At 42.6% G+C, this 25,238-nt stretch overlaps 1 protein-coding gene across 1 annotated transcript in view; it reads right to left on the bottom strand.

Moving 5' to 3' along the window:
* The window catches only part of ARHGAP6 (Rho GTPase activating protein 6), a 233,223-nt gene that overhangs the window by 74,737 nt on the left and 133,248 nt on the right, over positions 1-25,238 (bottom strand). The gene's annotated exons all lie outside the window — the stretch shown is intronic.

Raw genomic sequence — 25,238 nt, forward strand, 5'->3', positions numbered from 1 at the left:
TTTCCTCAAATCATAAAACTTATAAGATTTGGAACCAACCAGAACTCAAGCTAAAAACATGTGCCCTTAAACTGTCTGCTAAATCAACCATTGAGTTTCTATTTACAGCACTCTGAGTTATTTTGGTCAACAGGTACAGAAATATGATCAATCACAACTACACATATTTCTAGACACATCTGATGTTAAAATACTCCATAGCAAAGAATCAAAGCAAAGATTCCCCCACTCCTGAGTATGTTCTTGTGTGCACATACATCCACGTGGACTGAATAGCCCTGCCCTTGGTGTGGACAGTGAGAATGTGATGGCCTAAGAGATGATACGCCACGATCCTCTGAAACCCAGTGTCCCCTTACTGAGGAGGGTTTCCCGTGAACCACAGACATCAGCCACAGCGCAAGAGCTTTGAACAGGTATCTACAATTTCTTTAGCAATCAAAAAAAGTTCCAGGAGGAAGGAATCTCATAAGACTTTGCCATCCTTATCACTCGCCTTAAAGAAGAGAGACAAGAACGATCGTCCCCAGCAGCTACCAAAACACCTCTGTGCCCTCGCGGTAGCAAATTCCTGCCTAGAATGTTCACTCCAAGAGTGAATGGCACTAGGCTAATTTGTCGATATTTTTTCCTTTGTATGTGGGGCTTCATGTATTTATTCATTCATTTAACAGATGGAGATATTATACTCTGGTCGGGGCAGACAACAAACAAGGCAAGTATAGGGTACACATATGAATTTGCATCCAGTGCCTAATGGTAAAAACAGGAGCCCAGGAGGGGTTCAGGGGGCATGATGGGGGGATAGTCTCGGCACGGGAGTGAGTGAGCAAATCCAGGCAAAGTGGGTAGATTGCCATCGTTTGATGAACTGAAAAAAATTCTTCCAGGCCCAGTATATTTTTGCATTTTTTCCTTCCTTTTCCGTTTTTGGTATAATTGGCCTAAGCACAAGTTTAGACAGGAGTTGAGGACTCAGGCCTTGAGTATAACTCTTACTCACAGTCTTTAAGCTTAGGGTACCATGAGGTATAATATCAGTGAATTGCTCTTTTTTCCTCCCAAACGAAAGTTCCAGATGAGTTGGCAACTTTTATTTTTTAATTTTTATGTATTTTTGAGCGAAAGAGAGAGACAGCGTGAGCAGGGGAGGGGCAGAAAGAGAGAGAGAGAGAGAGAATGAGAGAGAGAGAGAGAGAGGCACAGAATCTGAGGCAGCCTCCAGGTTCCGAGCTGTCAGCACAGAGCCCAACGCAGGGCTCGAACCCACGAACCTCGAGATCATGACCTGAGCCGAAGTTGGACCCTTAACCGACTGAGCCACCCCCAGAGGAGTTGGCAACTTTTAAATATGAAGTTTAGGTATCTAAGAAAGCCCATTGCTATTTGAAGTGTCAAAACGGAATTGCATACCTATTCATTAAAAGCACTTAAGAATGTGACCTCCAGTTGGCTCAATTATCTATAGTAGGGGTTGACCATCTTTTGCTGTAAAAGTCCAGATAGTAAATATTTCAGGCTCGACAGGCCATGTGGTCTCCGTCAAACCACTCAAATACACCTTTGTGGCAGAAAGCAGCCATGGACAATTCATAAATGAATGAGTGTGGCCATGTTCCAATAAAACTTCATTTATAAAAACAGGCGGAAGGCTGCATTTTTCCATTGGGCTATATAGTTCACCAACCTCTGGACCACAGCTTATGACTGAAATAAACCAATCCCTATAATAAACATTTTATTTTTATTTGCTATGTCCTCCTGGTTAATTAATTCAAACAAAATTTAAGGGGCACCTATTACATGCCGAGAATGGTACTAGGCTTGGGATAATCAAAGTGACAGCGGAGTCCTTGTTCTTAAGGAGTTAAACTTCAAGGGGCGCCTGGGTGGCTCAGTCGGTTGAGCATCCGACTTCGACTCAGGGTATGATCTCGCAGTCTGTGAGTTCGAGCCCCGTGTCGGGCTCTGTGCTGACAGCTCAGGGCCTGGAGCCTGCTTCGGATTCTGTGTCTCCCTCTCTCTGCCCCTCCCATGCTCACACTCTGTCTCTCTCTGTCTTTCAATAATAAATAAATGCTAAAAAAATTTCAACTTCAATAGGAAGAGCACATACGACCCATAAAATACAGAGATTGTGATACTGGAATTAAGTACCAGATGCAATGGGGTACCTAGGGGAAAAGGTTTGGACATCTGTCTGGGGGATCGGAGAAAGCTTTCTAGAGAAGGCGGTGTTTCAATGGAGACTCGAAAGCTGAGTAAGAGGAGGGAGAGTTTGCCCAGGAGAAATGCAACACTGGAAAAACAGTGGGTGCCAAGGCAAATGAATTCGGGACAACTAGCTTGGTTTGGGAAATTACAGGGCTGGAAGGAGGGAAATTGCAGGAGGCGAAGCCATGTAGGAGTCAGGGCCAGATCCTGGAGGGCTTTTACTGCAGGCATTGCGAGGTAGATTGGACTCTACTCAGTAGTAGGTGATGCCTAGTCATGAAGGGACCTTGAACGAGAGAGGAGCGTGATCAGATCCACATATGGGAAAAATGGAAAGAAATTTCAAAAGAAAGTGAGGGAGGGAGCAAGTCAAAGATATAGAGATCAGCAAAAATGTTGGGCTAGGTATGATGCTGATTCAAATTTGAACAAGTGGAGCCACACTCTCTAAGTCTCTAAGAGAGACACCTAGAACCTAGACACCTATATTATTCTTGTGATTTTTTTCAACCATTTAAAAATGTAAATACCATTCTTCGCTGGAAGGTAGTATAAAACAGCAGGCAGTGAGCTGGATTTGGCCCACGGGCTGTAGTTTGCAGACACTGGATACAAAGAGATTAGGGTCTTTTAATATGCCGCACAGATTTATTTAACATCTACTACCATGTACCAGAGACCCTGTCCTGCATCATGAGCTATATACATCAGCTAGATTCAGGAGGGCAAGAAACTCGCCTGGTTTATCTGCCTTGGTGTCCCCGGTGTCCAAGGCAGAACCTGGCACGTAACCGTCACTGAATAAATATTTGTCAATCCACAGACTAAATGAATCAGGTACGTCACCAGTTCAATAAGAAACTGGAAACTAACCACCCATGTAATGCTGTATCTAGGTGGGAGATGTCCTGTGGATTTGAATAAACTGCTAAGAAACAGTGTTTTGAAAGAGAGCCTGTGGATGAGCCAAAAAATGCTGGTACATGAGGACAGAAAATAAACGTAGTAATATCAGACCCGAAGAAAAACAAATCCATGACACCTACACTCACCCATCAGAACTCCTATGAGCACAAGGACATGAAACACAAAGGTCGATATTGCCTTGTGATCCTCATGGGAGGTGCCCAGAAGAGGGCCACAGCCCAATAGCACGGCCTAGAATGTGCCTCTGGCTGTTCCTCAAGTCTCAATTGTGCTCCAGGGCAGCATGTTTCTTTGGTGACTGTTCATCTACTAAACGGGTGACTCATTTTAAGGCTCTCTGGATCTAGTCTCCTGAGTGGTTGCCACAGGATGGTTTTTTTTTCCCCCCAAATTGAAAGTGGATGATTTCAAATTTGTTTCAATACTATAAATGTAAGTGAAGTTGAAACTGACCCAATGTTTCTGGATAGCCTAAAGGCCTTGATAGTTGTAAAACTATCCTTTAAATCTGGAGCACTACTGGACGGCATCAATAAAGGATAACAATGATACAAAAAGATACAGCACAGTGGTTTTTGAGGGTGATTTTTGCCCCCCTCAGGAGACATCTGGCAATGGCGGGAAACATTTTTGGCTGTCGTAAGTCTGGGGAGGGGTTCGCTACTGGCATCTAGTGGGTGAAGGTCAGGGATCTGTTCAACATCCTACAACACCCAACACAGCCCCCCACGATAAAGAAATTTCTCGCCCCATACGTTCATAGAGCAGAGGTTCAGAAACCTTGGCATAGCATACCTTAGGTCTGCTATTAGGCCCAGATTACATAGAATCTCCTTAAAACAATGGTGTCAGGAACTATTAATAATCATTGATGAGTTTGGTGTAATATCAAATGCATGCACTATGTATCGTTAAGTATATTATACATTATTATGTATATTACATATGTATAAATCTGTGTATTATGTAAACAAACAGAATTACGGAAGCTATTTAAAACTAGCATTAAGAAATACAAACAGCACAAACCAATTTAAAAGGAACAAACAAACACAAACAAGGTCTCAATACAATAGAGTGTTGATCAACCGGACAACAACTCCCCAAAAGCATGAACCAAAGAGATTTCCTTCCTCTACCAGAAGTATATGTCTCCACATTTAGAGAAAAGAAGAAGCAAAAGACAAACTGAAAAACCAACAATCTAATATCTGTGATCTATTCAGAAGGGTCATTCTTTTGAGCAAAATTGCATCTTTACAAACAGACTTGATTTTCCCATGAAATAAAATTGATTGAAATCATTTTGGTTTTGGTCTATACCACATTGTTTTCTTATGTCCTTGAGACTAGTCTCTAATTGTGGCATCTCTCTAACCTCATCCAACTGTAAACTTCCAAAGGCCAAGGGAGCCAGCAAGGAGTGATTCAGGGCTGTTCAAAATTCAGCCTGCAGACCCAGGACAGTGGAGTTACCTGGGCAGATGATTCTTGTTAAATATGCGGGTTTCTGGGCTTTAAGGCAGATTTGGGGAATTAGGGTCACAAGGAATTAGGGTCAAGCACCTTCATCACGAGCCAGCATCCCCAGATGAGCCCTATTTTTGCACAATAAAGGTTGAGACCCACTGGTATGGTGGTGGAGACTTGGGTTCACACACAGATGAGCTCTTTGGTAAGATTCAGAACATCCCTGAGCCTCGGTGTCCGCATCAAGAAGATGGAGCAAAGAACAAGCCACCTCTCAGGTTTGTAGCGATCAGATGAGACAATGCCAGTGAATTTCTGTGGGGGAGGGCTTATTAGCTCCCAGCAAGCCCTGAATATGTGGTAATTAAAGTCATAATTAGCATTAATCATCATTCCTCTAAATTAGCATCCCCTTTTTAAACCTGGCAGTTTTAGTGACACCGAAAACTCCTAAGAACCGTGCACTGGGGGCGCCTGGGTGGTGCAGTCGGTTAAGCGTCCGACTTCAGCCAGGTCATGATCTCGCGGTCCGTGAGTTCGAGCCCCGCATCAGGCTCTGGGCTGACGGCTCGGAGCCTGGAGCCTGTTTCCGATTCTGTGTCTCCCTCTCTCTCTCTGTTCCTCCCCCGTTCATGCTCTGTCTCTCTCTCTGTCCCAAAAATAAAATAAACGTTGAAAAAAAAAATTTAAAAAAAATTAAAAAAAAAAGAACCATGCACTGACTTCATGAATAAATGGTTCCTCTATGTGCAAGATGCCTTTTCTAGGTGTTTACAAGCCAGCCAGCTGGATTGTGGCTCCATATGGGCAAGAAACAGAAGAAAATACCAGATCGGTAAGTTAAGGCCTGAAAAATGGCATGCCATGTAGAGAAACCACACCAGGAGCTGAATTTCTTTTTAACTGTTTTCTGTTTCGGCCAGCCGTCATTTGTACAGCCAAGGTTCCCAGATAATCGCAATGTGTTGTTGAAACATGGCATAAGTTTAAATACCAGGCTCGCGACCAACATTTTTGAAAAGGGCTGCCTGGTTCTTTATAACTCCAAAATAAACACATCACCAATGACAAGGAACCCCCTTCTTCATGAGCTTCCGGGCAAAGCTGAGCGTATTTGTGTAGCTGTCACACTGCTGTTTGGACTCTTAAAAGAGGTTATTCCTCTAGGAACTCAACAGAATATTCATCTGTCCAGTCACTTTCTTCTCTGGATTCCTCAGCCACTCCTTCTCAAAAGATCTTGTTCTATTCATCGATTCTGGTCTGTCGCCTAAGAGAAGGAATTTTAGAAAATTCTGAACACTTTGGTGGGTATGGCAGTCCACTTTGTTACCTTTGCTTTGGTAGTAGCTATTTATTGCTACAAGGAGTGTTACAATGTCACCGAAGCGTAATGGAAATGTACACTTAACTCATTCAACAAGTACTTAATGAGCAGCTTCCACAGGCCAGGCAGTGTTCTAGGTCCTGTGGATTCACTGGCGAACAAAACAAAGCACCTGCACTCAACAAGCTTCCAGGTTAGTGAAGGAAACTGATAAGAAACAAAGATAATACATGAGTAAATTACATAACAATTTACAAGGCGATAAACCCTAGGAGGAAAAGAAGGTAGAGCCCGGTGAGAGGAATCAGGAGCGCTGGCGGGGAGGGGTGTCCAGGGCAACCTTATTGAGACGTGATCTTTGAGTCAACCCTCAAGTAAGGAGGTGAGATGATGCGCCCGCCAGATCCTAGGAGATGAGAATCCCAGGCAGAGATGAATTGACACAAAGGCAGTTGGGGTAGTGGCTAAAAGCAAGGGCTGGCAAGCTAGGCTGTTGGGTTTTTCATTTTGGGTCTGCCACTTTCCAGTCATGTGGCTTTTAGCAAGCTATTTTCTCTCCTGTGCTTTGTTTTCCTAACCTGTGACACGGGGGTGATGACTAGCCAGGGTTTGGCACACAAGAGCCTGTGGACCAAATCCTGCCTCCTGATTGCTTTTGTAAATAAAGTTTTATTGGAACACAGCTGCACTCATTCACTTAGGTATTGTCTCCTGCTGCTTTCACCGACTGGCAAAGCTGAAACTGTTTGCTATCTGGCCCTCTACAGAAAAAGTTTGCTGACTCCTGGACGACACTAAAAGTAAAGGCACATCTATGATGAGGATTTGTCTTTGGGGTCACCATTTTCCTCCTCTGCTAAGATTTTCTCCGGGCAACATCCCAAAGAGCCTGTAAAGAAATCACACAACATAGGAAGAATTGGGGATATTGGAAAGTATGTAAAAGTCGGGGTGGTATAAAAGTGGTTATCTGCAAATGGCCCATTCATCTAAATTACTGATAAACCAAAGAAGGAGAAATGAACATCGTCAAGCCCAGTGCTGTGCTAACACCATTCAAAAACAACAACAACAACAACAACAACAACAACAACCCAAAAAGTCAACATGTCTTAGTTCACTGACATTAGAAAGGCAGACCTCCGGACATGGATTGGACCGTGAAGATCCTGCTAACACTCATGGATGGTTCACTTTCTGCTAGTTATTGCCCCGAGCCCTTTATCTGTGTTAGCTCATTTATTTCTTACACCAGCTCTAAGGACCATGTTACCATTATTATTCCCGTACTTCCGATGAGGAAACCTAGGCACGAGTCTTAAGTAACTTGTCAAGCTGGCACACCCAGTGAGCGGCGGAGTTGGGATCTGAAGCCAGGCTGTGGGCTCCAGAATGTAGACCCCAAAGCACTATACGTATTTCATCCCTTCTCATGATAAATCAATCCAAACCCCTGCCTTTACAAAGGAGGAAAGAAAGGTCCAAGGAAGTCAGATGACTCCTACAGAAGCAGAGTGGCATCTGGGACGTAAGGGACACATTCGGCCTCTTCCCCGCACCGGGTCTTTTCATTACGGGACACAGCCTTAGAGTAAGGAGAGCCAGACAGTGTCCAAAAATCCAGGAGCTTAAGGTTTTCCCCTTTTGTAAAACAGAGCCCATCAGATTTATTATTAGCCTTATCTAATATCCCAGTTGTTCTCCAAAGGCCGGGTTCAAGACGTCCAGCGGAGAAAATAAGCCACTTTATTGTTTCAGAACTCAAAACAGCCCGTGCCGAATCTTCTGCAGAAAGCAGCCCAGTTATGCTGTCGCATTTCATTACGGCATGCGCCTCTCTGCTCCCGTTTGCTCACTGCAAGCTGCTGTAACATTATCAACCGATCTAAAAATAACATTCTCATAAATCTCTACTGGCACAGATAAGTACTTAGCTGTCGCACATCTCAGACACTGATCCATCCACTTTTCCTCCCAAATCACAAGATAGATGTGGAAGAATCGCAACACTTTATCACCATAATCTTCTCAAAAAGAAGTATAAGCAGAGACATATCCGTTGCTTACCCAGGAATTCTATTCAGCCGTGTCTTTGCTGTCCTAATGTAACAGAACTACGCTTGGAGTAGGAACTGGAGTCTGCTTTTTTTTTTTTTTAATTATTCTTTTGGTGAAAAATGGATCCTGCAATGGCAGATTACATCGAGTATCTGAGAAAAGGCCCAGCTGGCATAGCAGCGATTCTCAGGATACTTTGTGTTGCCAGAGACCTCTGCTACCGTGAATCTTGGGACCAAAAAATGCAATCTTGTCATTGGACCATTGAGAAGTTCCTGTCCCTTCGGAATGGAGGCAGGCTGTGTCACTGAGTGAGCGTGTGAGTGAGTCGGTGTGTGTGTGTGCGTGTGTGTGTGTGTGTAGAAAGGGGGGGAGGGACAAAAAGAATGCAGAGAAATTAAAAGTGGTTTTCCTGATTTTTATTTTAATAAGGCTATTTAAAAAAAATTTTTTTTAAACATGTATTCATTTTTGAGAGACAGAGAGAGACAGAGCATGAGCGGGGAAGGGGCAGAGAGAGGGGGACACAGAATCCGAAGCAGGCTCCAGGCTCCGAGCTGTCAGCACAGAGCCCGATGCGGGGCTCGAACCCATGAACCACGAGATTGTGACCTGAGCCGAAGTCGGACGCTCAACCCACTGAGCCACCCAGGAGCCCCATTAATAAGGCTATTTTGAAGAGATATTCTGCAGTGAGGAAAGGATTCCTCTTTTAAAAAAATCCTCTTTTCCACAGGGATCTACAAATGGTAATTGGATTGTAACTGTGCAAAGTGTCCTTATTAGGAATCAAGCAAAGAATGTTGGAAGCCTCGGGTAAAATCCCTGAGAGCATGATAAAGCACACAGGACGCTTTCTTTGTGTAGGACAAATCCTTAATTCTTAAATTATATTTTAAAACCACTGGCTTGTTCATTTTCCTAAGACCAGAAAAAAAGCATTTAAAAAGGAAAAGATTTCTTTCTCTTTTATACCGAAGCATAACACATGCTCTGAATTTTATGCTCTTTGTGAAACAATAGTCCTTGAGAAGTTGTTCATTTCCTGAACAGGAGGGTGTGGAGGGCGGCATGGACATAACCACGTGGCCATGTTTAAGAGGGTGCAGGTGGGAGTTGGGGCTGACGAAGAGAACTCCACGAAGAGCAGAAAGAAAAGGAAAGACTAAAAACATACCCCGATCACTAATTACCTTGATCTCCATGTATACCACATAGCACTGAAGCAAACACAATTCAAAAAGACATTTTTGTTTTCCAGTCGATACGAAGTTATAGTTCTCCTGCGGTCTAGAGTGAATTCCAACCAAAGAATTGCTGTGATTATAACCGACAACCTGAGAAATGATTTCACGGATGATCTTACCCAAAACTTCGAGATTTGGTATGTTTTTTGCTAGGATTCTGTGAGGTTAATCATCACTTGATAGAAGCCACACACAGCTTCTGCTGCTGCTGGGATTTATTTAGCAAGAGAAAGGAATTTGAAAACAATAAAACACATCAGATGGTTTTCTTTCCCAGAACGATTACACGTAAAGAGAAATTCAGAGTCAAGATTTACACACCTCCATATCCACTACCCCCGACGTGCAGATGTTGAAAATAGTCATCATTCCAGCAGATACTGAATACGGTTTGTGCAATCTGGACACTCGCAAATGGAAATCAGATCCTCATTTAAATTTATTTAATATAATATTTCGCATGAAATTGATAAGTACGCAATTCACTTGTCATGGTTAGGCCAGTGATCTTTTAGTTCTCATGTAGTTCTCACTGTGAGCTTACTAAGCGCTGGACATTTTCCTAAGCATTTTATTCATTAACTGCTAAAGGAATTATAAAAAGTGGGTTACATCACATCCCATATTACAGATGAGGAAACAGAAGTTCAGAGAGGTTAAGTACTATGTCCAAAGATTCACAGCTCATAAGTACCACAGCTGTGATCCCAACCACTACGAGGCTTACAAATGAACTGGAAGACAAAGCCACAGGCCACAACCCGCACCGGTCAGGGCCATGTCTCAACTGTCTAATGAGAAATAGACACGGCAATTTAATAAGAATGATAACCAAAGACTGGAGTGGCTTGTTAAATCAGCTACTTAATGGAGTCATACACTGTCAGGTCAACGCACGTTTCATAAGAAGGCGACTATTTCTTTAAATGAATAATCTCAACCTCAAGAGACAATGTCTTGAGAAATCCCTGGTCTGTTTTCAGAGTGGAACCAAGTTTGGCCTGGAGAGGCAATGCAGAGCAATGGAGAAGCTGTGTATCTGGCATTCTTTGGAAAAACGCACTCAAGCCAGAAAAACAAAGGGCGAAGATAAAGAACCTTCTTTTTATTTAAATATCCAGTCTTTAAGTAGAACCAATAAGAGAACCAATAAGAGGCCCAAAGTCACCCAAACAGCCTGAGAAATAAATATCAGGAAGCAATTAAAAGGTCCATTCCATGGGAGAGCTTGCTAACCACAAAAATGCTAGAACACAACTGTGATCTTTTATCCATTTGACTCTTCACTAGCCAAGAGTACCAAGCAACAACTATGCATTAAGTATTCACTCCACCTTCTTCTTTGGCTCTTCTGGATTATTTCTGCTCATGCTGTTGGGGACATTTTGCACATTCAGGGCAAAAATATTATAGAACCACTATGTCAAATTTGGGGGGCTGGTGAATACATTTCTGATTACAACACTCTTGCCTAAAACCCTTTGATGTTTCCTCTTCAGCTCCCGGACAAAGCCCACGTTCCTGCGCATGGCATCCGCTGCCATGTGTTTTGATTTAACTGGAATAAAATCAAGTAGTCGCTGCACAAAGCAAACAGTAACAATGATGATGATAAGAGAAATTCACTGAGCATGTATTAAGTACTAAGCCGTGTACATGTGTCATGCATTCACTCCCTTCCACCACTCTATTTTACAGAGGCAGAGGGATGGAGGAAAAGACTGACTGGCTGCTCCCGGACTCTCTTTCTCTTGGGCACTCAGCTCAACTCTACTTCCCAGCCTCCTCCGCAGGTAGCAGCAGTCATATCGCTAAGCTCTAGCCAATGGACTGTGGGAGAAAGTGACAAGCTTCACTGCTAGCCCTGACCCATAAAGCCTGGAGACAACAGTTCTCAAACCACGCTTCTCAACGGTCACATCCTAGTGCCCCCCGCCCTTTGATCTTGGGCCAGCCATGTTGCATCCGTGGGACCCTTGAAGCACCATGTCTTAAGTCTGGCTACTGTACTGGAGAGAGATGTGTAGAGGCCACATGGAGAGTGGGAAAAAGCTTAGCGGTCCCAGCATCTCAGCTAAATCCAGCCTCCAGCCAACCTCCTAGTTGAATAAAGCCTCAGGAGTGACCACCGTCAAGGCCAGCAGAAATGTTCAGCTGAGCCCAGCTCAGATGGAAGAACCATGAGCAAATAACACGGCTGTTGTTTTAAGCACTAAGGTTTGGGGTGGTTGTTATGCAGCCACAAATAACCGAATCAACATCTTCTCGTGTTGAAGACAGCAGAGCCTGGGTCCTTGAATCCCTGCTTGGAGCAAGGCATCCCACCAGTCGCGGACACTCTGACCCCATGAGTGAGGAGTAAACTTGTACAGTGGGATTTTAGGATATATGTGATGTAGCAGCTAACCTCACCTTCCTATATTCCTCTGTACACATAGATAACAAATCTGAAGAGCCTGAATGTGGAGTCCTAGCCCCTGGAACCTCTCCTGTACCTCTCCCCACTGAACCACATAACAGCCCATTCCTTGACTGTCTACATTTTCACATGGAAAGAAAGCAGTTGGTCAGCTGGATGATAAAATAAAAACTAATCATTATAAATCATTTTGTGGGATATGAAGAAAGTCTTTTATGGGCAAGAAGGTAAATATATGTCTAATGGCATCCTTCAGTTTCTAAATAATATATCGTCAACATTTAGAAACAGGTGATGCTTTTGTCTTTCAGAATTAGGACCCACTATGATAAAATGGCATAGTGAAATTTCATTTAGATGACATTCGTGACTGGTACAATAGTGACTTCATTGGTCCAATTAACCTCTCTCGACCAATACCATAGAATCGGCAAATGAAGGTCTTAATATTCTTTCTGATTATACATAAAAAATGTAAATTGTGAAGGACATTTCAGTCCTTTTGCTACCTTAAAGAGCGCAATAAAAATGTGGTATCTTTTAGTTTAATTATCCATCAGACTCTACCGCTGGATGGATCAGGGCTTGCAGAAGTGAGGTGACAAGTCCTTAACCGCAGCTATCTGTCCTCCCCCCATGCCCCAGCACTTGACCTTGGTCTCATTTCTATCCTCCTCCTGCTACTACTGTGACCCATTTTCAGGGAGAGTGGGAGAGTGAATTTTAGATCCTTCAGATCTAAAACTCTACCATCAAAGCCAAAGCCGGGTATTGGGAAGCGGGAAAGTTACTTGAGGCCATGGATCTGAAAGAGTCAAAACTGTAATAAAGAACATCTAACATGTAGTCCGTGCTTATTCCCTCCGTGGATACTGGCTATACTCTAGAGGCAGATACGTAGGATTTTCCCGGTTTTGCATACAAGAAAACAGAGACACAGGGTGCTTGAGTAACTTGCACAACTAGGGAGTAAGCAGTTCAAACCCAGGGGTCTGTTTCCAGATGCCACGCGTTTAACCCCTAGGCTATATCAAGCCGGTGACCTTTTTCTCAACGAATCCCTTATGGACCCAGTGCCCAAAGCCCTGATGGATAGAGGCACAGAAATGTGTGCGAACAGAGGCCAGGGCAGCAGGAGGAAGCAGAACAGAAAACTGATGAGGCCATCACCTCCAGGAATAAGGGGAGGGACTGTGTTCAAGGGAAGAGAGGCAGGCATTTTAGAAAACCTTGGGAGTGTCGTACCATGTACCAGTAGGAAGACGCACTTCACGATTTGGGGGAGAGGTGGAACACGAGGAAAGGGCCGTTTTAGGAAAGGTGAACGAGGCAGAGTGGTGCGGAACAGATAGGAAGGGGATAGTGAGAGCAAGCAAACCCTGAGGTCTACGGTGTGCGTGGTAAACAGAGGCGCCGTGCATGACATCAACTGACAAAAAGAGGCTTTTGGCAACAATAGCACAGGCGCCCCTTAGGGATGCTCTCTTTATGAGAGTCTCTCAATGTTTCCAGTAAATACGGATCCCCAGGGAGGCAGGTCCAATATCCTACCTGGAGAAGTACCTTTGGGGGAGAGTGAGAAACTCGCATGTCATTTTACGTGTTGGGGAGAGTAGATCGGGAAAAGATCATTCTCTTCCGGTTCTCATAGAGACACCTGGATTTGAGGTCACTGGCTTTAATGTGCTGCAGAGTGGGGCATTTCTTTTTCAGGCTGCTCCTTCTACCCACATTGCGAGGAAAGCTGAGTTATAAGAATGAATGCTTCAGGTTTCACCCAGAAAAGGATGCGCAGATGAGAGGACACTCATTACTGGTAAGATGTCATGTGGACGCTCTGCGGAGTGGGTCATTTATTCGGACAGGGGCAGACCCACTGCTCAAGGGACAAGGAGTGAATTTGGAACAAGATTATCTAAAAGATACAGGGATGTTGAAGCAGCGTTGTCCCACACTGGAAAGCTCAATCCCCTATCAGATATTTCTAAATCAGCAGGAAGTAAAGCAAGCCTTAAGCAGAGATGATTATCATATTTAGAAGGGGGAAAACTCTACACTGGAAACCGACAGGCAAAACAAAACAGGCAACAGCAACAACAAATACCAAAGTGAATTCCTCTCCCGTTTCTCCTTTCAATGCTACGCTTGACAACATTTCGTTTCATCAACTGCATTTAACACTCCGCAGTCTCCTCTCGATGAGGTTTTTCTCTAATGGGGAAGGAAAACAATTCCCTACAAATGACCTTAGACTTAATCAACTTATTGCCCGAATGAATTAGTTTCGAGTATCACCAAACATGCAAACGTCAGTCACCTCGAATCTGTTGCCCAAAACGTGAGCTGCGCACGATCGGCCCCTCGGTCTCAGTTTAAGATAACGTATCTTATTAAACTCGCTCAATACCTAGTACATTTCAATCGAAGGCTCGTCGTTAGCTCATCTAAACCCTTTGTTGTTGAGCAAATGAGCAAACACGCTATTTTAAATAAAGGTATATGCCTCTGCGTTACTACACTGCAGAAAAAAACCTAGCTTTAATACTATTCTTGGAGTATTTGCTTCAAAAGCAAAATTCGTTCTGATGCAAGTGGTGACAAATCTTTGAACACACTCTGTCAGGACCAGTAGTTCCCTAACCTGGTTGCACGTTAGACTTACTTGGTGCCTATCTCAACTGAAAGAAAGAAAGAAGGAAAGAAAGAAAGAAAGAAAGAAAGAAAGAAAGAAAGAAAGAAAGAAAGAAAGAAGAAAAAGAAAGAAAGAAAAAAGAAGGAAGAAAGGAAGGAAGAAAGAAAGAAAAAGAAAAAAGAAGGAAGAAAGAAAGAAAGAAAAAAGAAGGAAGGAAGAAAGGAAGGAAGAAAGAAAGGAGGAAAGAAAGAAAAAAAGAAAGAAGGAAAGAAAGAAAGAAAGAAAGAAAGAAAGAAGAAAGAAGGAAGGAAGAAAGAAAGAAAGAAAGAAAGAAAGAAAGAAAAAGAAAAAGAAAAAAGAAGGAAGGAAGAAAGGAAGGAAGAAAGAAAGAAAAAAAGAAGGAAGAAAGAAAGAAAGAAAAAAGAAGGAAGGAAGAAAGGAAGGAAGAAAGAAAGGAGGAAAGAAAGAAAGAAAAAGGAAAGAAAGAAAGAAAGAAAGAAAGAAAGAAAGAAAGAAAGAGAGAAAAAGAAAAGAATTACTCAATGAAGTTTTCAAAACCACCCATGCCCGCACACCCCTCCAGACCAGCAAGGTCCGACAGACCTTTCTGTGATGATGGAAATGTTTGTTACCTGTACTGTCGGATATGGTGGCCACGAGCCACCCATGGCTGATGAGCACTTGAGATGAGGCTAGTGGAATGGAACCATTTCATTTTTAGTTTTATTAAAGCTTCCTCGATTGAAATGTACATAGCCACAGTGGCTAGGAGCTACCACCCTGGACAGCACAAGTAGAGATCAAATCAGCTAGACTCTTTAGGGTTGGGGCTCGGGCTGTGGTAGGTTTACAGGGCTCTCTGGGGGATTCTAATGGGCAGTTCAAGACGAGAACCACTGCAATGGCCTGGGATTTAGAAAACTATCGGGTAGCAAATGCCTTGCCCTTCTTCCTTTTTCTCCAAATTCCACGAAGCATTTGCCGTGCATCTGGCCTCTCTCCCTCGTGCTTCCGCCCCTCCCTTCTAGCACCCCTTCATACTCCGCCGTGATAGGTGTGCTATGTCTACATTCCTTTATCCCCTGATCCTGCCAGACTTCTCTGACACCAAGGGCAGGTGGTTTATTTCTGCTATAAAACCTAACAGTACTACCGATTGGGAATTAAATCCCCAAACACGCGCCCCCGTGATTTAAAGTTGTTTTTCACTTGTACAGGCTTCACACAGATGCCACTTTTTATGATGTCGGCCGTGGTCGCCGTGGGGAATATTTCTAACGGTGGTTTGGTTTGCGGGCAGTGTGATAAGCAGGTCTCACGTGCAGCTGTTTCCTTCCAATGGGACACAGTGTTACAACACAGCAGCTGCACAGGGGGCCCCGTGACCCGACCCGACTGCCAGCCTTTAAATTCCAGCTCAGCCCACAGCTGGCCACGGGAGTATCTGAGCATTCTAGCCTCAGTTATCTGCTCTGGGAAATGGAGATAAAGAACCGTCCTCTGGGGAGAGGGGAGCGACGCATGTAATTTGCATGATGAATGAGACGTGTGAGACACACACACTGTCCTGGACCCAGATTTTGATTCCCCATATGCTTGCGGACGCGCGCGTGCGCGCGCGCGCGCGCGCGCACACACACACACACACACACACACACACACACACGATTTTGTGGTGAGTAAAATAAATAGCAGGGCACGCTTTTTAGGAGGAAGTCATGGAATTCACAAAAGCATGTTCTCAGCACATGATTCATTAACGTGGCAATGCGAAGACCATTTGGAAAGTGGCTAATGAGGAAGAAAAATAATACGCTAATGCGGTTTTTTAAAAATACTGAACTTAGTTATTTTAATGAGCCTTCACTTTTATCGACCCATTACCAGTTAATATTAATGGAACACGGAAGTGTGTGCAAACAAACATAGATAAACATCACCTGATTCATAAAAATGGTAGGACTTGGAACCCCAGAGCTCAGTGATCCCAACAGAAAGAGCAAACCGCACAACTGTCAGGCACATAACACTTTGTCGACTTTTTGGTAATCTCAGTTGCTATAGCCTAATGTGCTCCAATGTTGATTTCACTCACAAGGCGCCACTGATGCACGTTCACGTTTTCGACACTGAGTTTCGCTACCTTCTCCCTTGTTAAATATCCAGCTGTGGTAGAATGACATTTTAATGTAAGAAAATACGAAATGACACCCCGTTAGCACCACAAGAGTTTGTAGTCAACACAACTGTTAATGGTAAGGCTTGCTCATCGGTGACTCACGGCACAGATAAGCTAAGCTGGGAGCTATGTCCTGTCCCCAGGGGATTCAGAGACGTGAGGAATAACTAACATTTCTTGTGAATGTACATATGTACCCATTATTATTCCTAGCCCTAATTATGTACTCCCTGCTTTAATCATGAAATCACTTTATGAGTTATGTACCCATTTCACAGATGAAGACATCAAGCACCAGGAGGTTAAGTAACTTGCCCAAAGCAATAGGATGCAAGCGACAGAGCTGGGATTCAAAGTCATAGGCCTTAACCCCAGAGTTTGGGGTCTTAACCACCACCCTACACTACCTCCCTGTGAGTACCATACCTTTCTCTCACGGTATGGCAAACTCTGACTCAAGAAAGCACATCAGAAATGACCAGAAGTGTGAGGCGGTCCCAGGCTCACCGCAAACCCTCTCTTATTTTGTTCTCCTACAAAGTAAAATTCTAAAGTTGTTGAATTATTACTTCTAACACATTGATTGAGGCATGGCTTGACCTTGAGGTGGCAACTGTTGACCTAGAGCAGGGATGGACAAGTTACAGCTCAAGCCATATCTGGCCTCCGGCCTGTTTTTAAAAACTAGAGCCCAGGCAGGCCCGGTGATTTCCATCTTGGGGAGGGTTTGTCCTGATACAACAGCAGAGTCGAGTGGTTGCCTACAATGTCTATGATCTGGCCCTTTACAGAAAAAGTTTGCTGACCTTGTTCTGGACCCACTGAAAAGAAATCACCAGACAGGTAGTACAGGAAATGATGGAGTCTCCTACAGCGTTTCACTATTTCAAACAGCAAAGGAACTGCCACCTTTTACAACCATTATTACAACATACACGTACGTCCGGATGAGCGGATGGGTCCATAGAGATCGCTCAACAGCTTATTTTTCCTACATGTTTCTTGTAAGGACCTAAATGACCTATGCACTTAAGATGTGTAGGAATCACTTGTGATGTCTCACTAAGGGAAGCAAGGGGAGGACTGGGGATGTTTAAATGTCAGTTATTTTCCCAGAAAACGTTAACTGTCTATGATACTTCCCTCTTATGTAACCATCACACATCACCTCCCCACCCTTCATATTTCAGCTATTTTCTTGACTCTGATTTAAACATTGATTCTCTGCACTTGTGCCTTTTCTCCCTCACTAGGCGGTACGTTCCGGAAGGATAGACACAGCACTTAGAAGAGACAGCACTTGAGTTTTATACTTTTGCATATCTGTTGGTTGAAAGAAAGCTCTTGGGAAAGTACGCTTCTGCATCTGTACAGAAAGCCATTTGTGTCTATTAGCATGGAAACAAGGCCAGCGGGTAGTATTTATATTTAGGACATTTGTTCTAAAGTAGCGAAAATCACTTCCAGTAAAATTGAAAAAAATCTTGCTTCCTGGCTTTTACTATTAAGTGTCAAAACACGTAAAAGGGGCAAGTGAACAGAGAGAAGCTATTTGCAGAATGACACAAAATGCGAGGTATGACATAAAAACAAATCATCTGAACTTACTGGCACAGACCTGACTTGTTAGTTGCTACGTTTCGGACATTTTTTTCCGGAAATGTTTTCTTCTAAATATATTATTTTTAAAATGATACGTTAAAAACTGTTTCAAAGGCCTAGCTAAATGTTTTTGCGTAAGGAAAATAATGCTTCCTTTGAGCATTGAAACGTACAGAAACTGAAGGGTGTTTTGTTGTTGTTGTTGTTGTTGTTGTTTTGGTTTGGTTTTTCTTTTATTTTAGAGAGAGTGGGGAGAGGGGCAGAGGGAGAAAGAGAGACTCCCAAGCAGACTCCATGCTCAGTGCAGAGCCCCATGTGGGGCTCGATGCCACTACCCTGGGATCATGACCTGAGCTGAAATCAAGACTCAGATGCTCAGCCGACTGAGCCACCCAGGTGCCCCAAAACGGAAAGTTCTAAAAATACATCATACTAATATATTATGGGGGCTTGGGGAGTTATAATTAATGGGTGCATTTTTAACCGCCTTTATTTTTTAGGGCAGTTTCAGTTTCACAGCAAACTTGAGTAGAAGGTGCAGGCATTTCCCAAATTTCCCCTGCTCCTACGCACAGCCTCCCCCACTATCCACGTCCCCCAACCAAAGGGGACATTTGTTACAACTGGTGAACCTACACTGACACATCATCATCACCCAGAGTCCATAGTTTACATCAGGGCTCACACTTGGTGTTGTATGTTCTATTGGACTGGAAAAACGTATAATGACATGCACTCATAATCAGAGTATCATATAGAGTATTTTCACTGCCCTAAAAATCCTCCGGGCTCCGCCTATTCATCCCTCTCTCACTTATAACCCCTGGCAACCACTGATCTTTTTATGGTCTCCATAGTTTTGCCTTTTCCAGAATATCAGATAGTTGGAACCAGGCAGTATGTAGCCTTTTCAGATAGGCTTCTTTCATTTAGTGCATTTAAGGTTTCTTCACGTTTTTGCATGGCTCGATCGCTCATTTCTTTTTCGCACCAAATAATATTCCATTGTCTGGATGTACCACAGTTTATTTCTCCGTTCACCCACTGATGGACATCTTGGTGGCTTCCAGGTTTTGGCAATTATGAATAAACATCCATGTGCAGGTTTTTGTGTGGATGTAGGTTTTCAGTTCCTTTGGGTAAGTACTAAGGAGTGTGATTGCTGGATAGTATAGAAAGAGTATATTTAGTTTTGTAGAAACTGCCATACTGTCTTCCAAAGTGGCCGTACCATTTTGTATGTTCCCCAGCAATGTATGAGAGATCTTGTTGGTCGGTGTCCTCACCAGACTTGATGTTGTCAGTGTTCCGGGTTTGGACCTTTATAGTAGGTACATGGTGGTATCGCACTGTTACTTTAACTTGCATTTCCATGATCACATATTACGTGGAACATCTTCTCAGGTAGTTATTTGCCATCTGTGTATCTTCTTCAGTGACGTGGCTATTAAAGTATTTGGCCCATATTTTATCACGTTGTTTGTTTTCTTGTTGTTGAATTTTAAGAGTTCTTTGTATACTTTGGACAGCAGTCCTTTAGCAGATGTATATTTTGTGAATATTTTCTCCCTGTCTGTGACTTGTCTTCTCATTCTTTTGCCATCGTGTTTCATGAGCAGAAGATTTTAGTTTTAGTGAAGTCCAGCTTATCAATTATTTCTTTCATGGACTGTGCCTTTGGTATTGTATCTAGAAAGTCATCACCATACCCAAGGTCATCTGGGTTTTCTCCTGTGTTATCTTTCAAGAGTTTTATGGTTTTGCATTTTACATTTAGGTCTGTGATCCATTTTAAGTTAATTTTTGTGGAGGGCATGAAGTTTATGTCTAGATTCATCTTTATTTTTTTGTGGGTATCTATTGTTGTTCCAGCACTACTTGTTGGAAAGACCATCTTTGCTCCATTGTATTGCCTTTGCTCCTTTCTCAAAGATCCCTGACTATACTTATGTGGGTCTATTTCTGGGTGTTCTATTCTGTTCCACTGATCTATTTGTTCTCCTGCCAATACCACATTGTCTTGATGACTGCCATTTTATACTAAGTCTTCAAGTCAGGCAGTGTCATGTCCAACTTTATTCTTCTCCTTTGTTATTATGTTGGCTATTCTGGGTCTTTTGCCTCCTCATATAGACTTTAGAATAAGTTTGCCAATGTCCACAAAACAGCTTGCTGGGATTTTGATTGGAATTGCCTTGAATCTATAGATCAAGTTCAGAAGAACTGACATCTTGACAATATTGAATCTTCCTATCCATGAACATAGGATCTCTCTCCGTTCATTTAGCTCTTTGTTTTTATTCATCAGAGTTGTGTGGTTTTCCTCATATAGATGTTGTACATATTTTGTTAACTTTATACCTAAGTATTTCATTTTTGGGGGTACCAGTGTAAATGGTATTGTTTTAACTTCAAATTCTACTTGTTCATTGCTGGTATATAGAAAAGCGATTGAATTTTGTATGTTAACTTTGTATACAACCTTGCTACAATTGCTTATCAGCTCCAGGAGGTTTTTTGCCAATTCTTTTAGATTTTTTACCAAGTTAATCTCATCATTTGTTAACCTGGTGGAGATCCAGGAGATAAAACCCACAAAATTATAAGGGCCTGCTGATGACTGGGTCTCCCTGGAGTTTTTAACTCTTAGAGTTGTCCACACCAAGCCTCCAGCAATTCATCAATTACAGTTCAGGTTTCCCTACCCCAGCACTGGTTCCCTTGGAGATTGCTGCTCCAATAAGTTTAACTCTCTGTATTCACCTGTTGGTCTCTCCCAATATTTGGAGGCAGCAGTTTGCCCTGTGATCTCACTTCTCCTATGGATCTAAGAAGAGCTGTTGATTTTTCAGTTGGTTCAGACTTGTACTTGTTAGAGGAAGTGGTGACTTCTAAGCTTCTTACATGCCAGACCAAATAACCAAAGTTCTGATGCAATTTTTTTAGATAAAATTTACATGCCATAAAATTTACCATTTCAAAGTATAGGATTCAGTGGGTTTGTTTGTTTTTTTTTTAGTATATTCACAGATATAGGCAAGCATTACCATTATTTAATTCCAGAATATTTTCATCACCCCCCAAAGAAACCCTAAACTCATTAGCACCCCAGGCCCTGACTATCACTAATCTATGGAGTTGCCTATTTTTTACTTTTAATATAAGGGGAATTTTAGAATATGTGGCTTTTTATTCCCAGTTTATTTCTCTTAGCATGTTTTCAGGGTTCATGCATGTTGTAGCACATATTAGTACTTTGCTCCTTTTTATGGTCAAATAATATTCATTATTTGGATATACCAAATTTTGTTTTAGCATTCATTAGTCGATGGACATTTGGATTGTTTCCACATTTTGGCCATTATGACTAAAACAGCTGTAAACATTCATGTATAAATTTTCATGTGACTATATGTTTTCAATTCTCTTGGGTATATGCCTAGGAGTGGAATTGCTGGGTCATACAATGACTCTATAAATAGCCCAACAAAAACAACAACAAAACCTTAACAACATGAGTTGAAACACTAAGATCTAAAAATATTCTTTACTGTGAAACTCATTTTCCACCTCGTTCCTTTCATGACAGAGAAAATATCAACAGCCATAAGCAAACCCATGCAATGTTTCCACTTTGTATAGATTGGCTCTCAGAGCTTTTACCAAGCAGTGAGAAGAAACACAGTCCTTCAGTTTCTTTTCTTTTCACAGGATGGTGATCATGAGTATCTTGAAAAATTTAAACAATGTGGTAGCATTCGTCTTTTAATTTTTGATTTAAAGCTGATTTTTAGAAATTAGCCAGGTAATGGCTCTACCAAAAAAAAGTAAACTCTTTTAATCCCCCTATGTTCATCTTTTAATTTCAATGACTAAGTGTTAATATCTAGTCTGGTAATTTGCCATAAAATGAAGTACAGTTCCGAGCCTAGTTCATTTCAAGGAGATATTCTTTTTTTTTTTTAATTTTTTTTTCAACGTTTTTTATTTATTTTTGGGACAGAGAGAGACAGAGCACGAACGGGGGAGGGGCAGAGAGAGAGGGAGACACAGAATCGGAAACAGGCTCCAGGCTCTGAGCCATCCACCCAGAGCCTGACGCGGGGCTCGAACTCACGGACCGCGAGATCGTGACCTGGCTGAAGTCGGACGCCTAACCGACTGTGCCACCCAGGCGCCCCTCAAGGAGATATTCTTGTCTCTATCAGGAGAGAAGCTAAGAATAAAATGTTGCACTGCTTAGTTCAATAGCTTTGTTTTCATTGCTCCCGTGTTCTTTAATATCATTGCTCTTGGGGGGAGGAGCCAGAAGAACTTACTACCTCTCGCAAGATAATCATTCTCTGCTACAAGAGAGGAAGCAAAGAAATGAGGAAGACAAGCACCTGAGCTTCTTTCTGGCTCTACACATCGAGAAATAGAGAAGCCACTGGGACGGACAGAGTGGTTGGCAGAATAACGGACCCCCAAAGATGTTCACACTCTAATTTAGAAATCTAGAAATATGTGGCCTCACATGGGAAGAGAAACCTTGCTGATGTGATTAAGTTAACGGGGAGCGTCTCCTGGATTGTCCAGGCGGGCCCAGTGCAAACACATGGATCCTTAAAATAGGAGACTGTTGCCTCCCTGATCTCACTCCAGTGAGACCTGTGTCAGATTTCTCACCTACAGGGCGGTAAGATAATAGGTGTGTGTAGTTTTAAGCCACGAAGTTCATGGTGCTTTGTCATACCAGTGAAAGAAAATGAATACAGAAGGAAGCAGGACATTTGTGTCTACAAGGGACTCATAAATCATCTAAAGCAGGATTTCCTAAATGGTTTCATGATCAAGTAAGTTTGAGAAAGTTGTTCATGTTAGTCCCATCTTAAACAGTCACATTAAACAATAACTAAAGAAAACTTGAGAGGTCCTGCAGAGGGAGAATTGTAACACAGAGTGTCTTCTCACCTCCTTTTCTTTTCCTTTTTTTTTTTTTCTTTCAGAACATCTCTTCACGTCCCTCGGAGCGCTCAGAGCACAGATGGGAAATGCTGAACTAATCCCACCTGCTCAATTGAAAATCTGAGACCCAAAGGGAAGAAGAGACTCGCCAAGAAGCACTTTGGCAACACCAAGTATAGCCTTGGCCTCACATTCCTCCTCTGGAACCCTGTCTAGGATGCCACTCTTTCCCACTGAGAAGAGGACACCGTTTTCTGGCACCCAAGTTGATCTAAGTTAGACCTCTGGTGGGAAGAAAGGATATCAGGTGAAAATCAATCCAACAAAGCTCATAACGGATAAAATTCTCTACTCAATAATAACAAGGCCAATGTGGCTGCTTTAGCACGGAACATATTTTATTGTTTAAAATGAAAGCATTTAACCAACTATTGAAAATTTACTAATTTCATATTAACGAGAAGAATGCCATAAAATATTTCCCCACGGGCCTCAAAGTGCCCAGTTCTGCTGCCAAAGTCCATTTTCCACAAATGCTGGTTTCCACAAATGCTAATTTGAGAAGGAACAGAGGTACAACAAAATGTCGTTGTTTTCCTTTGCAGCACTTAAATAATGCTTTCTCCACATTTCCCACTGCCTGTTCCAAGAGCTGTGAACCCACTGTCCTTTGATGTTTTTCAAATACACATAAGCCACATCCTTTTCCAGAAAGTGAATACTGTTTTTCCACCACCTCAGATTTTAGATGATGATGATGATGATGATGATGATGATAATAATAATAATAAAGATTTTGACTAACATGGCAAACAACTTTGAATACCTATTTTAGGCTGAACACTGTACTACATGCATCACAAGAGGAATCTCATTTAATCTTTATAAAAAAACGATTAAGGAAAGTATTACTATTAACATATGTATGTATGAGCCAACCAAGGTACAGAGAGTTTAGGTACCTTGCCCAAGGTCACAGAACAAAAAGTGATGGAGCCAGAATCTGAACATAATCTGATTTAGAGCCAGTCTTCTGTAAGCAGTAGGCCAGTGGTCCTCAACTGGGGTGATTCTACCTCCCAGGGACATCTGGCAATGCCTGGAGGCATTTTCTATCCTCACAGATGAGAGGTGGGGTGTTCCTGGCATGTAGTGGGAGGAGGCCGAGGGTGCTGCTAAGCATCCTTCCGTGCACAGGACAGACCCCCCACAACAAAGAATGATCCCACCCTAAATGTCAAGAGTTTCAACGTTAGGAAACACTACTCTAGTCTCATGCCTCCCAAAGACCGCCATTTTGAATGGGCCATTTGGGCCATTTGTTTGAATGGGCCATTGTTGTTTGGTAAGATATGTGGTTCTCATTTCCGGGTTAGAAAGCTCGGGCTCCACCTGGGAAATGAGGTTATCTTGTAGCATCAATTTGCTCAAGCATCGCAGTTGGCAGTTTTACACTACACCCTGGCATCCTGGGACATTAGGTCATTTTAGTTTTTGCCTTTCACTGGACACATGAGAGAGGCACTAGCCCAGTAGGGAGTGTCTGAGAGGGGCCAGGAAGAAGATTCTGGTTCTCATTAGCTTTGCCTTGTAGTCCAGAAAGCACGACAGCAGCATCTGCGTCACAGATAATGGCAACAGCAAAGGGACACAGCCACAGTGGGTTGCCTGGGGTGCAGACCGAGCTCAAAAGTCAAAATATTTTCAGAGAACAGTTCTGCCATATCTACTCAAAACGTAATTGTTCATACCATTTGACCCAGCAATTCTAAGAATGCATTTGATAGAAATATTTACAAAATGTGCAAGACACAGCCACAGAAACGCATTTCAACACCATCCCTGATAGCAAAGCAGAGTAAAAACAATAGAAATGCATGCATAGGTTCACCAAAAGATGTGTGCTCCAATGTTCACGATAGCATGATTTTCAACTGCTAAACTCTGTGAACTAGCCAAATGTCCATCAAAGGAGAATAGATAAATTGCAATATAACCACACAATGGAATACTACATAGCGGGGAGAATGAATAAACAAACTCCAACCATCTACAATGATATGAATGAATCTCACAGACACCACGTGGAGCAAAAGAAATCTGGCACAAAAGAGAATGTGCCGTATGAAATCATGAATACCAAGTATAAAACCAGGCAAAACCAATCTGTGCTATGAAAAACAGATTAGAAGTTACTCTTGGAGGGAAGTGACTCG

The sequence above is a fragment of the Prionailurus bengalensis genome, chromosome X (assembly GCF_016509475.1).
Source record: "Prionailurus bengalensis isolate Pbe53 chromosome X, Fcat_Pben_1.1_paternal_pri, whole genome shotgun sequence".
NCBI lineage: Eukaryota > Metazoa > Chordata > Mammalia > Carnivora > Felidae > Prionailurus > Prionailurus bengalensis.